Consider the following 15,223-nt stretch of genomic DNA (forward strand, 5'->3'; position numbering starts at 1 on the left):
GCAGTGGAATTATATATTTGACAAATCCTGGTTGCTGAAGACTAAAACTTAGGGAATCCAGCAATTAAAAAAAATATATGATTTGTATCAATAATTTAGAAAGTCATGGCCAGTTTAGCGTGTACACAGTCGTGTGTTGTAATACATATGATTCACTGGCAGACTTTAGATGAATGCTGATATACTTGCAATAAGAGAGAGTGAGAGAGAATTTATGGAGTCTGTCCACTTTGTGATATTATACATCATTTACAACTGTATTTATATTTAAATAATAGTTACATTTGTGGTTTGCAACAGCTAACGTGGTATTGCTGACGCTGATGATTAGGAAGATGGAACCATTGCAAAACATGGAGTCAATAAGACAGGGTCACTGACAAACAAGAATAACAAACATTAATTAATTCAGTTTGTTTTATGTATTAATGCATCCACATCATTCTCTTTTATCCTCAAGGCAGCTTTTCAGAGATATATATATATATAAAGCGTTGCCTTGGACAGTATTTCAGCCTTGTCAGGGTAAAAGAATGTCCCTAGACTTTATTATCTCAAGAGAGTTGCCAGGAAGAAACCCCAGAATGGAACACATATGTGACCTAAAACAAAGCCCCTGCTCAGACTTACTTTGATAAGAAAGAATAAAACAACATCTAAAATGCAACATTTTGAGGGCTAATCGGTTATCTAAAGGAACTTGAACATGGCATTTGCTGACATTTACACCTTAGTGGCATGGAAAATGCTCCTTGTAATGCAACTAAATTCTTCAGGGCTTTCAAGTTTTCTTGAATAAAGAGAACCACATGCAAAAGAAAACACATTTAACTAGCTGCAGATTGTGTTTTAGTGAGTTCACTCTAAACACTCGCAAGTTCAGCATACACAAAATCCTCAGACATTACTATTTATTTCATTTCCACTCTGTCTCTGTGCAATGCTTAGCACAATACCTTATTTTTATTAAGACTATGAGCAATAGAATTTTGGCAAAATGAAAATAAACACAGACTTATTTAAGGACTGTCACTGCAATGCAGGGCCAATTAGGAACACTGTCAAAATGCCACACCCTATTTAAACCCTTCAATATGTCTACAATATCATGTTTGCCTAATAAACATTAAATGCTATAGTACTAGAATTATGTATTAAAGACTAATGATTATTATTATTGATTTTGCTAGGAATATTTAACACCGTATATGTGGGACTGCTAAGTAGGTCTCTAGCTGGACTAATAGCTTTCATTAGGTTTGTACCTCTAGTTAGCAATCAGTGTGCTTAGCTAAATTAAACTAGGGGCAATTAAATAAATTAAACAACGTTAAATAAGCTAGTCAGCTAACTATATTCAGCCCTGAACTAGCATTACCTAGCTAACTTTGATGACACCTGAGTAAAAAAAACTATTATGCATTACATAACTAGCTAAATTTGTATTTGGTAAATTATTGCTTATACAAAAATCTTATTTCTTGTATAAGCAATAATTAAACAAAATATAACATAACTTTTTTCCTATTTGGAAAAAGTATTAATGTTTAAATGTACAGTTGCTGTTACAAAAATTAAAGCAAATCCTACAGTTTGAAATGCTAGAGGATTTGATTCAAGAAGAGCTAAAGTATCCTTAAGGTTTCTGCTCCATTTAACCATTTTCTCCCTCCAACTGTATAAGCAGATGATGGAATAAAGTATAAAGACAACTGGCTGATTAACTGGCTCTCGTGTTAGCCAAGGGATGCCTGTCACTTGGCAGGATGTGTCTAAATCCTCAGATCAGTGCTAAATTCCACTGCTTACGACCAGTCCCATTTAACACAGTCGTCACTGGGTCCACAGCTGATGCTGTCGTAGCTTTCCAGACGCGTCTTGGAGTAACAACACTCCAGTCTGCAGACTGTGACTAAAATAAATCCTAGCTGTTAATAGTAAAAGTGTGTATTTATACAGGAGGATTTGCCATTCTGCCATTGCTCTTTATTTCCATGTCACCTCCCTGGATAAACAAAGATCCACCCAGGCTACTCCCTGGACAAATGCATGGATAGTGATGGACTGGTCACACTCAGGGGTAAAGCATACTCACACATGTCTATGCATCTCACAGCACAACCAACAGAAACATACACACATAGTCTAGACTCCCCCATGGTAGGTATGAAAGACCTCTTTCAGCCCATAGCCCAGCGGAAATTTGACGTTCATAAGCCAAAGCCCATCAGTGACAGCTTGATGCGGGTTAGGGGAAGATAGAGGTTTTTTGGGGGGTAAGTAGAATAATAATCCCAACTTCCTGACAGTTACACATATATAACACACACCTCTTACCAAACTGGTAAAAGTCTATTTAATTAAATTCAATTCATTTTTATTTATATAGCGCTTTTAACAATGAACATTGTCTCAAAGCAGCTTTACACAGAAAATGTGGTGATTAAAAGTGAATATGTTCTTTATAAGTGTAAGTTTGTCCCTGATGAACAAGCCGGTGGTGACTGTGGCATAGAAAAACTCCCCGAGATGGCATAAGGAAGAAACCTTGAGAGGGGAACCCATCCTCATCTGGGTTGTACCGAATGTCTATTTATAGCAGATATATGATGTTGCGGGGTACAGTGATGGTGATCAGAAGCGAAAAGTAGTCCTGAGTCAATGTAGCAGACTTTTGACATTAGCTACAGTCCAATCTATCCTCAAAGCGCCCGTTTTTAATCTGGAATTTCATGGAACCACCCAGGGCGTTGATGAAAAACCATCCCAAGCTGCACAGAGTGGCCTCCAAGCGAAGATATTTTCCTTGCCACAGTCACCACTGGCTCGCTCATTAGTTATACATTTATAGGAAAAAACCTGCAAAAAGTAGTACAAATTGAACTGAATTCTTACTACACCTCCCTCTAATAAAGGAGAGAGGACAGGTACATCTTTTAAACACAAATATTTCCACAAAGAATTAAACATTTCATGTTGATAGAAAGCAGGGTATAGAACCCAGCCATTAGGGGGGCACAAGCCAGTGTACTCTTAGTGCCGGTCCCAAGCCCGGGTAAATGGGGAGGGTTGCGTTAGGAAGGGCATCCAGCGTAAAACATGTGCCAAATCAAATATGCGGATCACAAATGAGAATTTCATACCGGATCGGTCGAGGCCCGGGTTAACAACGACCGCCACAGGTATCGTTAGCCGACAGGGTACCGGTGGAAATTGGGCTACTGTTGGCCGAAGGAGGAGAAGGAGAGGAGGAAGGCGTCTACAGAGACGGCAGGAAAAGGAGCAGTGTAGGAGAGTAGAGGTTCGGGTTGGTACTTTAAATGTTGGTACTATGACGGGTAAAGGGAGAGAGATAGCTGATATGATGGAGAGGAGAAAGGTAGATGTGTTGTGTGTTCAGGAGACCAAGTGGAAAGGGAGTAAGGCCAGGAACATTGGAGGTGGGTTTAAACTGTTTTATCATGGTGTGGATGGGAAGAGAAATGGTGTAGGGGTGATTCTGAAGGAAGCGTACAGTAAGAGTGTAGTGGAGGTGAAGAGAGTTTCTGATAGGGTGATGATCGTGAAGGTGGAAGTTGAAGGGATGATGATAAATGTCATCAGTGCCTATGCTCCACAAGTTGGCTGTGAGATGGAGGAGAAAGAAAGATTCTGGAGTGAATTAGATGAAGTGGTAGATGGTGTACCTAGGAAAGAACGATTGGTGATTGGGGCAGACTTCAATGGGCATGTAGGTGAAGGGAACAGAGGTGATGAGGAGGTGATGGGTAGGTATGGCCTAAAGGAGAGGAATGTGGAAGGGCAGATGGTGGTAGATTTTGCTAAAAGGATGGAAATGGCAGTGGTGAACACGTATTTTAAGAAGAAGGAGGATCATAGGGTGACGTATAAGAGTGGAGGAAGGTGCACACAGGTGGATTATCTTCTGTGTAGGAGATGCAACCTGAAGGAGATTGGAGACTGTAAGGTGTTGGCGGGGGACAGTGTAGCTAGACAGCATCGGATGGTGGTCTGTAGGATGGTTTTGGAGGCGAAGAAGAAGAGGAGGAAAGTAAGGTTTGAAAGAAGAATAAGATGGTGGAAACTGAAGGAGGAAGAGTGTAGTGTGAGGTTCAGGGAAGAGGTCAGACAGGGGCTCGGTGGTGGTGAAGAGGTGCCGGATGATTGGGCAACTACTGCAGGAGTGATGAGGGAGGCAGCTAGAAAAGTACTTGGTGTGACATCTGGAAATAGAAAGCAAGACAAGGAGACGTGGTGGTGGAATGAGGAAGTGCAGGAGAGCATTAGGGGGAAGAGGTTGGCAAAACAGAAGTGGGATCGACAGAGTGATGAGAAAAGTAGGCAGGAGTACAAGGAGATGCGGCAGCAGGTTAAAAGGGATGTGGCGAAAGCCAAGGAAAAGGCATATGAGGAACTGTATAAGAGGTTGGACACTAAGGAAGGAGAAAAGGATTTATACCGATTGGCCAAGCAGAGGGACCGAGCTGGGAAGGATGTACTGCAAGTTAGAGCAATAAAGGATGGAGAGGGAAATGTGTTGACTAGTGAGGAGAGTGTGTTGAGAAGATGGAGGGAGTATTTTGAGCAGCTGATGAATGAGGAAAATCAGAGAGAGAGAAGGTTGGAGGATGTGGAGTTAGTGAAGCAGGATGTAGATAGGATTATTAAGGAGGAAGTGAGAGCAGCGATTAAGAGGATGAAGAATGGAAAGTCGGTTGGACCAGATGACATACCGGTAGAAGCGTGGAGATGTTTAGGAGAGATGGCAGTGGAGTTTTTAACCAGATTGTTTAACAGGATTCTGGAAGGGGAGAGGATGCCTGAGGAATGGAGAAGGAGTGTGCTGGTACCGATCTTTAAGCATAAGGGAGATGTGCAGACCTGCGGTAACTACAGGGGAATTAAGTTGATCAGTCACACCATGAAGTTATGGGAAAGAGTAGTGGAAGCCAGGTTGAGAGAAGAGGTGACCATCTGTGAGCAACAGTATGGTTTCATGCCGAGGAAGAGCACCACAGATGCCTTATTTGCTTTAAGGATGTTGATGGAGAAGTATAGAGAAGGACAGAAGGAGCTGCATTGTGTATTTGTGGATTTAGAGAAAGCGTACGACAGGGTGCCGAGAGAGGAGTTGTGGTATTGTATGAGGAAGTCAGGTGTGTCAGAGAAGTATGTGAGGGTGGTGCAGGACATGTATGAGGACAGTGTGACGGCAGTAAAGTGTGCAGTAGGTACGACAGACTGGTTCAGGGTGAAGGTTGGACTGCATCAAGGATCGGCCCTGAGCCCTTTCCTGTTTGCAGTGGTGATGGACAGGTTGACGGACGAGGTCAGACAGGAGTCTCCCTGGACTATGATGTTTGCAGATGATATTGTGATTTGTGGTGAGAGTAGAGAGCAGGTTGAGAAGAGCCTGGAGAGGTGGAGATATGCGCTGGAGAGAAGGGGAATGAAAGTCAGTAGGTGTAAGACAGAGTACATGTGTGTGAATGAGAGGGAGGGCAGTGGAGTGATGCGGTTGCAGGGAGAAGAGGTGGAGAAGGTGGAGGAGTTCAGGTACCTGGGGTCAACAGTGCAAAGTAATGGAGAGTGTGTTAGGGAAGTAAAGAAAAGAGTGCAGGCAGGGTGGAGTGGGTGGAGAAGAGTGACAGGAGTGATTTGTGATAGAAGAGTATCTGCAAGAATGAAAGGGAAAGTTTATAGGACTGTGGTGAGACCTGCGATGTTGTATGGATTAGAGACAGTGGCATTGAGTAAAAGACAGGAGGTGGAGCTGGAGGTAGCAGAGCTGAAGATGTTGAGGTTTTCGTTGGGAGTGACGAGGATGGACAAGATTAGAAATGAGTTTATTAGAGGGACAGCACATGTAGGATGTTTTGGTGACAAGGTGAGGGAGGCGAGATTGAGATGGTTTGGACATGTGCAGAGAAGGGACATGAATTATATTGGTAGAAAAATGCTGAAGATGGAGCCACCAGGTAGGAGGAAAAGAGGAAGGCCAAGGAGGAGGTTCATGGATGTGGTGAGGGAAGACATGCAGGTAGTTGGTGTAAAAGAGGCAGATATAGAGGACAGGGTGGTATGGAGACGGATGATCCGCTGTGGCGACCCCTAATGGGAGCAGCCGAAAGAAGAAGAAGAAGAAGAAAGCAGGGTATAGCCTCATTCTACTGTATACCAAACTTCTATTATGCAATGGGCTAACGCAGTCAAAACCTAGAAACCTCCAGAAATTAAGATTGGTAGAATCAGTATTCTGCAATTACAAACTAAAATAAAAAATTGAGGTAGAGCCAACAGTTTCCTGCACAAAGAATAAACAGAGCTTATCAAAGCTTATTTTGTTTGTACAGAATGCTTAAAAGCTAAATAATTCACAAAAAGGCCATATTTAATGTATCACAATATTTATTGTCAATATAATAAATTTTTTTTTATAGTACTAAAGACAATACTTAGCTTGATTTTATTCTACATGACTTAAACCCTATCATATTACACTCTTCATATTTTTCTATCTTTCATTAAAAGTAGCAAAGAAATAACCAAATACCAAAATACCAAACAACACATATGGAGATATATGGTTTTATTGTATCACAAAACTCCTTTCCAAACATAAAATGTATGTAACGGAATTGTACTGGTACAGAAATTGTACAGCAAAAATGATTTTCTTTGTTTAATGTTGAAATTTTTAAGTGTTTTAGGGATGTTAATAATTTTGCCACATCTGTTTATGAGAGAAACTACTACTATTACTAAAACAAAATTAGGACCTAAAGAAAATAATTCTTTGTAGAGTAATAAGTAGGTGTTTCTTTTCACAACTGTGTGAGGAGGACATTTTTGTAAGATTAGGCAAACGTGACTGCAGAAAATGCTCCCCATTATATCTGGAATTAGACTATACACATTCACTACATAGGGTATAACAGTGCAAACGTGTTATTAAACAGCCATACTCCAGAAAAATGTTCCAGCTGCAATCATCACCGCTGACTATTAATCTGAAACACAACAGGAAGCTTTTCCACAGAGTCCTCTCCCCTTCCCCGAGATAGAAGACAATCGTGGAAAACTAATTATGTATATGCTAAATATTTTCTTGAAGCCATGATTTTGAGGATGGTTAATGTGTTTTGGCCCAATCACAGCTGCTTCCCAGGAACCAAATTCAACACTGGAACAGAAGCTTGGCCAAGAATTTCAACCATTTGCCTCCTGTCGATCATGCAGTCGTCTCAGGGTAGCAATGAAGCCCAAAGATTTTCAGAAGAGGACAAATTTAAAACCTGTATTTCATCCATAAATGGGAAAATCTGACATCTAACTTGCACAGTCACAGCCAGTGATCAAATACAAAAACAGTACATTTAGAAATAAGAGGAAGACAAAATGTCAGACAAAGATAAGAACAGGAAATAAAGAGGGATTCAAGGTTGTCTCTTTTAGCTTGACAGATGGAAAATGGCAAACTAATGTCATTGTTCACGGACAACTAAGCTTTGGAAATAAGCAGCATGCATAGCGGTTACCCTCCCTGCCTTGGCAAAACACACCCAATGGGAGAAGGGCTTAGCACGCATCTCTGACAATTAAAGTGTGTGAGGGAGGAATTAAAGGAATCATGGCACTAGCCACAGCCAGGCTGCCTAAGATGTCAATCTGCTGAAGGGTAAATGAAGCTCACAATCTCAGCCTGATTTAGGAGCTCATAATTCAGGGCAGAATTTTTTTAAGAAAGGAAGAACTGATTAGCTCTTGTCACAACCCTGGAAAACACACACTCCTAGAGAATGACCTCAAATGCCTGTAACAGAGGACACACATAAATACTGGTACTTGTTTTACTACAAAGACAGGATATGGCTCCACTCCAGATCAAGCACCTTCAGCCAGGTAGAAAAGATTCTCTGGATTCATTTTAAATGTTACACAGCAATGGGGTCACGCCTAACAAAGAACAGCAGACTAGAGCAGGTTTTCCAACACACCTAAACACTGGTTTCACCACAAACGATCCAAAGTAAACACAGACCAGAGCAGTTGCCTGAAACAGTGTCTGAACAGGATAAATGGTCTGAGCAACTTTATATTTCTGGTACATTGTCTGGCTTTTAAATGTTCTTTTGGTGGTATTTAAATCAAAACATCTCACATGTGCTATAAAAGGTTATTAGGCCAAGATCAAAAAAAAAAAAAAGACAAACCAGCTTTATTTTTACCCCGGGTTGAAGCTTTTTTTAAACGACTATTTATATTTATAAGCATTGTCCAGGTCTAGTCTCAATTCTATGCACATAAAGTACATACAGTTCATAGAATTGAGTCTAGACCTGACCTATTAAAAGGAACATCTAGCCCAGCTCCCTTTCATTCTTCCCTCCATAATAACATTGTAAAGATGTTAAAACTGGTAGTTCTGAGACATTGGAAACTGAATTAGAAAGCACACAGCTGACACCGTGTAACATGATAAAATATCGGGGTGCACCATATTCTGCTTCCCCCCCAACAGGCAATTAGAGAAACAGCTGAGTCAAGCAGTGCACATGCTACCATTACATATAATTACCCAGCCCCACCATCAACAGGAGTTCACAAAGTGTTACGGTTTGGTGATGAATTACAGTTTGATGATTCTGAAAAGACCAGTCTATCTGATGCTCTTTATTCTCACACAGCAGGGCAGTTAAATCTGCACTGAGACATAACACGCGGCACTATCAATCAATAGCATTAGCCATTCCCTCTCATATCGACTTTCAAGAAGCTTCTAATAGTAGCCAACAGTGTACACATAATATGTTGTGCATACACAAAGGACACCTGCAATACCCTCATGGCAAAAAACAGTCACGTGAACACAGACTTCAGCATGTTTAAACTGCTCGCTAGCTTATCTTGTGTAATCTGCGTAATGTAAAATGTATAAATCTTTCTACCACAGTGTTGCTTAATTCCTAAAACCAAGTGTGTAAGTGAAATCACAGGCTTAAATTCTTGCATGTTGTTGGTATAGAAATGCTAAACATTACAAGTTTTGCATTTCTATACTAACAACTGATTCACAGGAACTTTGTTGGACCCACATAACCCAAGTTTAATAATTAATCAAATGTATAAAAATTGTGCTGTTACTATTAGGACATGTTTATTATGTATGTTTATTAGCACTTATGGAAGGTAGTTTAGTTATACATTTCAGTTTGCAATCATTGGCAAATTGCTGGTGTATCAGAGGACTACAACATTGATTATTGGAAAATAATCAACTTGAGCAGCATAACAATTACTCGGTTTCACGTATAGATGCATAACCTCATCACTGATTATTTCCCTAGAATGTGTTTTATTGCTTACTTAAATCAACTGGACAAACAAAACACATGCTGATGCACTTAGCTGTCCTCTTTCACCGAAAGCACCCAGGTTAGATATTAAACATTTTTTATCATAACATTTCTTTCATAACATTGCAATACCCACTCCTATTTCCCTTATGTCATAAAACTCATAAAAAGTCATAAGAAAGAAAGAAAGAAGACAAGAAAGTCACAGAAACGCTTTTTTGCTGCTTATAAGTCGTTTGAATAAACACTATGTTCCTGCTGTTCGAGGAACTACACATTAGTCATGAAATAGCCACACAACAGTACATGAACTTTCACCACAAGACAACTGGAGCCCAAACCAAGATTTATATGAAGTATATGAATAGAGGCAATGCAGACATAATGCTCTTTGGATCAAGCCACACTGTTGCCATGCCAACTGGCTCTTTAATAGAGATGTGCCTGAGGGAGCAGACTATGCATGCATCCACAAACATGCAATGTGGGAACTTTCTGCTGGGTTAAAACTACTCACTGCTCAGATCTGAACGTGCTTAAATACTGACATAACCCCAGACCCACCACGACACAGGCCCTGGTGACTGAGTTTATGTCAGAGTCAGACAGCAGCTGAACTCATCTGAGCCATGTGAGAAGTCAGGAGATGCCTCAGGGGCCAAGAAGAGCACAGAGACACAGAATAACAACCCCCACTGCCTGGGAGCTGCACATTTTACAGCTTCTGTTTCTATCAGAAACAGTGCAATTAGAAACCTATTGCCTTTCCTGAGACACTGAAGAAACTTGAAATCTTTGCGTGCAGAAAAACAAAAATGCTCGTTTTGTTTTGAGGCTACTGAAATTCCTATTCTCTCCTGCAGAAAGGTGTGATTATCACAACCCCTGACTGACTTAGTCATGAAATTACAGAGGGCAAAATGTTTGTCTTTTTGCAATAAACCTGTAATTTGGATATGATATGGCTAAAGGCATTAAGCATAGTCATTAATATCCTTCTGTTATGATGCACTGCCATGCAAAAAACATAGAAAGTAATCTGAAAGCGTAATTCTTCAAATGTATTACGCTAAATAAATAACATTCTACAAAGCTTTACACAAGTCCCATCCATATCAGACAATCTGGTGATGTGGTAACGGTGCTGACACGGCATAAACGCAATGCTTCCCCTTTGCTAAAGCCAAAAAGGGAAAAACCTCTCTTAATTTACTGTTCCAGGAATGCTGAGCTGTAGGGTGCTCTGTTCATGCTGGTGAAGCACCCAGACGTCCCCTCTCATTAGAACAGAGCTAAAGCAGGCTGCTTCATTAAAGAAATTGCCATATAGTTTTTATAGCAAGGAAAATGCAATGAGGCTTTCCCTCTTTAGCAGGGCAGGAGGGGGTTAATATCACACGTGCGTTGAAGTCTGTGGCGAGTTGCAGCCTTGGCGCAATGATAACAGGCCAGGAGATGCACAGAGCTGTAATTCAGCAACATCAGAGACTCCCAAAGGAGAACGCTCACAAAGCTATGTACGACCCCCACATGGTTTCACTTTTACATGGAATCATCTACCTAAGCAAGACTCGCAAGCATGCGGCCAAAACCCCTGACCTCAGCTAATGTTATTTGAGATTTTGTTAAACTCACCCACTTAAGGTTGATTTAAAATGGTCTACTCTGCCCACGCAGCATGTTCTTTTCAAAACTGTCATTATTCGGTATGAAATATTCCTTTCGTCTACAAAAATAATGGATTGTTTATGTCAAAGAAGAGCATCCAGCATGTGATAAAGCTATGAATTTGCATTGGGACACCAGACATGCCTACCATCCTTCCATTAACACATTTGTACAGTATGGCAACAATACAGTAAACAATTTAGCAATTCCACAAAAAAGCGATTAAAGGCTTTACCTGTTAATTCCACTGCTGAGTGGTTCTTACCTTTGGTTGAGCTTTGCTTGATCCAAGTTCACAAAGGCTTCGGAAATGAAAATAAGCCTCAATCACCCTGCCAAAAAAATAATTAAAAGTCCACGTTATTTCAGGCCATGCACAATAATTCATTTGTGTCTTTGAAAATATATTCAGTGCTTATTTTCTGCAAGGTAGGCAAAAAAATCCAGCTGGTGTAAATCCTCTCTACAGGGCACCAGCTGAACTGCTTTATGCACAATTATGCAGAAATCTGAAAGCTGGTTGGATCTCAATATGGACCACATAAGTTAAGTCAAAGGAATTTAACCAGAAGCTCAGTCACCTAACATAAAAATGTCTCTTCTGAACTCTGCTTTTCCAGGCCTGGAAGCTGGGCGTCACTTCATTTAAAGTATGAGCTGCTGGTGTGCGTGTGTGTGTGTGTGTGTGTGTGTGTGTGTGTGTGTGTGTGTGTGTGTGTGTGTGTGTGTGTGTGTGTGTGTGTGTCTGTGTGTTTGTGTGTGTGCGGCTCAGTTCAACATACTCTTTTATCACATGCACTTCCGTTCTGTGTTGGCCAAGCAGCTGCCACTTTACAACTGTGCAAGTGATTTAGACAAGGGGCATATGTCTTAAATTATTTCCCACATGAGCATGTGCATGCCATAATCCAAATGCTTGCATTTTATAATGCATAACCAGGCTGTTATCCTGCCTGCAAATGTCAAAAGGTAAAACCAGAAAGAAGCAAAAGAGCTATACATGTAGTGTACAAATATTGTCCTGCCTTTACATGTCATCTGGACAAACCTAACCACAAAATGCCCTAGTGTTTTGTATCTACAAAGGCTAAAACAGCGCAGGTACATTTACAGCACATTATTCCATTTTGGGACTATGTATCTGGTGTAAACCACACTGACCCATGATGTGGAAATTATGGATAATGGATAAAACATTTGGATGCAAATATTGGAAAGGTTTTAAAACAGTTTTATTTCTCAGCCTAAGCATGCAGACTGAGTACATGTAAACTCATGTAAACTCAGCTCCATTTTAAATTCTTGTGTTGTGATGTTACTACCAAGGGCACATTCACATCTGCCTGACCCAGGTTTCAAGAATGGCTCAGTTAAATAAGGCTACACTGGTTGAGGTCAGCCAATTAGAAATGGCATCAGTCTTAATGCATCTGTACCTGAACAGGCTTGTTAAATTGTACAAGGTACAGCAAGGAAATGGTAATGGAAATGGAAATACTGAGATGAATTAAAAAACTTTTATTCAAAACCTCAGACTGCAAACTTTATAGGTGGAAAATATGATAAGAAAATTGCACAAGTCCTTTAAATGATACTGTCTGTACATATTAACAATAAACATTTTTGATTTAGGAGACAAACTCTGACTTTGCAGTACCACAGGCTGGACCACTTCTCAACCGGGCAGGAACAGGCAGCATCACTATCTGCCATCAATCATTGTCCCTAATCGCACCATCTTGCACTATCACTCAACGTTATACTGTATATTTGTATCTTGATTTTGAAGATAAGGCTACAGAGGGAAAATGGAGATATTATTTAATTAATAACGTTCTACACTCAGCCCCTAACCCACTAGACCGTTAAGACCTCTGTATGCAAAAATCATCAGCAAAGGTTGAAATTCTAATGAAAAAACTGTGCTTGTTTACTTCGGGAAACTTATTGAAGACCAATGTCTCTGATCCCATCAGGTCCTCTACACAGAAGTGACACTGGAAAAACTCAGTGATTAACACTGGAATGGAACTTTGTGCTCTCCCACAGGCCTTTGTCTTCTTAACCGCATAGGAAATCTGATACACACATCCTGATTCCAGATGTAAATGAATTAGAAGAGGGAAAACAAGGAAGAGACAGGAAGTGAGAGACTAAAATTGAAAGAAAAAAAAACAAACAGAGCCAGAGAGAGAGAGAAAGAGAGAGAAAGAGAGAGAGAGAGAGAGAGAGAGAGAGAGAGAGAGAGAGAGAGAGAGAGAGGGAGCAAGAGAGAGAGAGAGAGAGAGAGAGAGAGAGAGAGGGAGCGAGAGAGAGAGAGAGAGAGAGAGAGAGAGAGAGAGAGAGAGAGAGAGAGAGAGAGAGAGAGATATTTTAGGAACAGCTGTCTGACTGTCTTTAATTGTGTGTACTAATTTGCCCTACACCATTCTTATAATGTTATTGATACAATAGATATAGAAAAAGAAATAGGCATAGAAGTTTTAACATCATGATCAGCTGTCACTGATGGGAGGTACTACAGCAGTGTAAGACAATAAGACAAAAATTATGTATGAGGATACTATACATTTCTACTTTGCACATCATGATGTACTGTCAAAATTACAATGTATAATAGTATATTATAATAATTTCCTGTAAATAGTAAAGTTAACATCTATATAGAAATGTACTTCTTCATCAAAATGAAAACTATTATCTATTATATTAACGATTTAATCTTGTTTTCATTTAGATAGACCAGCTATCAAGTACTCAGTCTATTTGGGATCTATAGTGTAAGCACTCTCATGGTTCTAATTGAGAATATGTGTTTAATGTTAATCTTATTAAAAAAAAAAAAAAGTAAAAAAGTTTTTTTCTGTAAATTTCTTCAGAATTTTTCTTCCTCGTGGTAAAATTCCAAGTGTTAATATCTCCATAGCATTCTAAAATAGTTGCAATAAAAAAAAAAAATAAATAAAAAACACGTTGAGATGTGACTGATATTGTAGTAACCCTTCAATCAAATATTTGACTGTCAGTAAAGCAAATCCAAATGATGTAAAATTGAAAGGTATTTCAGAATTTAGTGTAGAGGTAACAAATATACTCAACCACATACATTTTCATTGCTCTGGGACAAACCTGCACACACTAGAGCAGTTACACAGAATCACTTGAAGCAACACTGATCAGAAATGACTAATAGTTAAAGTGCTGCTCAGCTCTTGCACCATTTCACGGTATCCAGGTTTACTCACCGTCCCTGCTGTACGGAGCGGATTAATTCATGAACAGGCACACATTCATTCACACAATACACACTGTGTAGGGCTGATGAAAGCAAAAGGATTCACACACCAACACACACACGCACATTCATTCAGCATCTTCGCTCTCACAGATGTAGCAGGCAGCTGTGGGTGAGAGTGTATTTATGCCAGGGAAAGACCATGAAGCTCTAATTTCAAAGCTGGAGCTCCTTTGTGGTGAGGCTGCTGTGCCCTGCCTGAGGACACAGTGTCGTCGCTGGGGAAGAGGCCGTGGTGTTCACTGCCTCCCTGAACCGCTGCAGGCCTAACTATGTCACTACGCAGTGTACTCGCTAAAGCTTAACCTAAAATCTAAATAATTAAGTGTGCACACACAACTTATATGTTGTCACCTTGTATTGGAAAAGTGTTCTGAATCGTCCTACTTATCCTACACAAATTTTTATTTGGGCATCTTTTAATAACCCTGATTTAGAGAGACACTGGAGTCTGCAAGCTGTTACTGGGTCAGCAGGACTAAAGGCTCTCACACACTGTGAGAAATTTGACTATGGCTTCATGGTTTTGAACTATGGTTTTGCTTCAAAGTTTGCACCTTCCGCCATATTTAGGATGCCATAAACTCACAGGAGAGCAAATGAGAAGGAAACTAGAACAGGCAAATCAGGCACAGGCAAATGAATGTGTGCATCAACTTCTTTAAAAAAAATAAATAAATAAATAAAAATAAATCTCTTCTTAAATCTCTCGGTATAGTGTCATCTCTTGGACACCATTACATAATAATAAAAAAAAACAATGAGATGAGATAGGAGATTTCTGCTATGGGAATTTATCTCTGAATGTGTCTCATAAAATGGACCAATTCCCATGGTCTTGAAATCCCAAACCAGAGCTGAACAACACAACACAACATCTGTTTGAGGCATGTACTTGTGAGAG

General features: G+C 40.1%; 1 protein-coding gene across 3 annotated transcripts in view; it reads right to left on the reverse strand.

The window, feature by feature from the left end:
* raph1a (Ras association (RalGDS/AF-6) and pleckstrin homology domains 1a) overlaps positions 1-15,223 on the reverse strand; it is a 58,347-nt gene that overhangs the window by 31,810 nt on the left and 11,314 nt on the right. For 2 of the 3 annotated variants that reach the window (XM_083537978.1, XM_083537976.1), the window contains exon 2: positions 11,290-11,356. The exons of the other annotated variant lie outside the window; for it this stretch is intronic. The gene's annotated coding sequence lies outside the window, so the exon portion shown is untranslated. The remainder of the gene's footprint in view (positions 1-11,289; positions 11,357-15,223) is intronic. 3 annotated transcript variants of the gene reach the window in all.

The sequence above is a fragment of the Silurus aristotelis genome (genome assembly GCF_946808225.1).
Source record: "Silurus aristotelis genome assembly, chromosome: 3".
Taxonomy (NCBI): domain Eukaryota; kingdom Metazoa; phylum Chordata; class Actinopteri; order Siluriformes; family Siluridae; genus Silurus; species Silurus aristotelis.